Source organism: Urocitellus parryii, chromosome 4 (assembly GCF_045843805.1).
Source record: "Urocitellus parryii isolate mUroPar1 chromosome 4, mUroPar1.hap1, whole genome shotgun sequence".
Classification (NCBI taxonomy): domain Eukaryota; kingdom Metazoa; phylum Chordata; class Mammalia; order Rodentia; family Sciuridae; genus Urocitellus; species Urocitellus parryii.
The window spans coordinates 97,146,446-97,148,821 of NC_135534.1; positions in this window are offsets into that span (position 1 = coordinate 97,146,446).

Consider the following 2,376-nt stretch of genomic DNA (forward strand, 5'->3'; position numbering starts at 1 on the left):
GAAATTCTTTGTATTTCTATATAACAGAAACAAATAATTGAAACTCAAAGTATGAAATTTTCACCATACTTAATTGGATCAAAAGTATCAAATAACTGAAAGCAAACATAAACACAAATATGCAAGTTCTCTACACTAAAAATATTACTGAAAGAAAATAAACAAAAGCAGAATGTAGGGAAAGAAATTCCATACCCTGGATTAGAAGTCTCAATAGTCAGAAGTTTCAATAGTTGAGTTGGAAACCCTGTACAAATTTCAGTGCATTTTAATTGACAAATGGATTCTAAAATATTATAGAAATGCAAAGAACCTGGAATAATCAAAGCAAAACTCAAAGAAGAAAAAAAGTGGAGAGGTTATATCCCTTGATTTTAAATGTATTATCAAGCTACAGTTATTCAGTGTGATACTACCAGAAGGATAGATGAATATGTAAATAGAACAGATTAGGATTCCAGAAATTAACCCACAAAGAACAATAACGTGATTTAATGTCAAGTCTCCACTACCATTCAATGGCAGAAAGTTCTTCATGATAAACACAATGCTGTGTCAATTAAACATTCAAATTGACATCCTTATCCATCACACCATAATAAAAAATTAACATAATATGGCATATAAATATATATATGCCTATATGGTATACATATATACATATATGTATATGTATACATATATATATATAAAATGATAAAATGAATTTATTAAAGAAAATTTAGGAGAATATTTTAATAAGTTAAGGATAAGTAAAGAGTCCTTAATGGAATACCAAAAGGACCAACCATAAAGTAAAACACTGAAAATTGTACTTGATTAAAATTCCAGATTTTATTTCTCAAAAAAAAATCACTCTGAGAATGAAATGCAAACTACAGAACAAAGCTATTTGTGATACTTATATCCCAAAAGGACTCACATCCAGAATACATTATGAACTGTAAAAGTTATACTACCCAATTTAAAATGGACAAAATTATGAACACACAGTTCATAAGGAAGATACCTAAATTATCAGGAAAATGCAAACTGAGACCCCAGGAGGTACCACTACACAACCCGTCAGCAGAGCTCATATTAAATATTGTGCCTGGTAGAATTAGAAATTGAAACAATCACCTTGGAAAATGGTCTGTTAGTATCTACTAAAGCTGAGTAAACAACTTTTCTATAACCACCCAAACAGCCTCCATATTAAGATAGATAAAATAGGGTAATTGCACAATGGTATTATATGCAATAACACAACAGTAAAAATTATCCACTAATGGCACATATTTTAACATGAAAAAAAATCTCAGAAACATTATGCTGAGTGAAAGCAGCCAGATAAAAGAGAGTATGTACAATATAATTATATTTTTATGGGGATTAAAAACATGTAAAACTGGTTTATGATTATGGAGATTTAAATAATATTACATATTACTGGGCATTCTAACTGGAATAAAATGACAGAGCCACCTGGAATACTGGAGATGTTCCATAGATTGATCTGCCAAAAATATACATTATATTATATGTATAATGTATATATTATATATATATATATAATTTACCTATGTAATTAATGCATATGTAAAAATTTTTAAGCTGCACACTTATGATTCCTGCATTCTACTATTTGTAAACTATGTTTTTATTTTAAAAAACAATTATGGCTATTTCTTAAGCTCCACAGACCATGGAAAGTGTATAAGAATATGGTTACCTGCGATAATAGGAGATGTGGTTTTTAAATCATGCCTGCAAATAATTTGACACAGCTCTCATCCAAAAGTTAAAATCTAATTCTTTCCCCTTTGGGTATAAACCAAAATAATGACATGAGGACAGAAACAGTGGAAGCAAAGCTGTGTGACCTTCAAAAATGAGTTGGGAAACGTAAATGTGACACAGCACCTTGATTGGCATGCTCTCTCTCACTCTCCCCCTCTCCCTCCCTCTGTCCCTCTTCCTCTGCCTCTATATTACCTATTAACATCCCATGCGAAATAAAACTGGGCAGACTCAACAATGAGTTGATGTTAATCCTCAATTGTCTATATTATGAAAATTGTTTAAAGTTTTACTTTTTTATTGACTGGAAACCAGAGTTGGTTTTCTTATGCTACATAATTAATTACCTCAAATTTAGTCACTTTAAAATACCACTGGATTATGATCTTTCAATACCTATAGGTTAGAAGTCCAGGTGTAGCATAATTGGGTTCTCTGCTCATGGCTGAAATCAAGGAAGTTTGCTTTCTTATCTGAAACTCACAGTGGCCAGTTTGGGGCATAATTTGGTTCCTTGTAGTTTGAGGACTAAGGCCCCATTTCCTGAGTTTGCTTCCAGATCTAGAGGCCACCCTCATGTCCTAGCTACGTGGC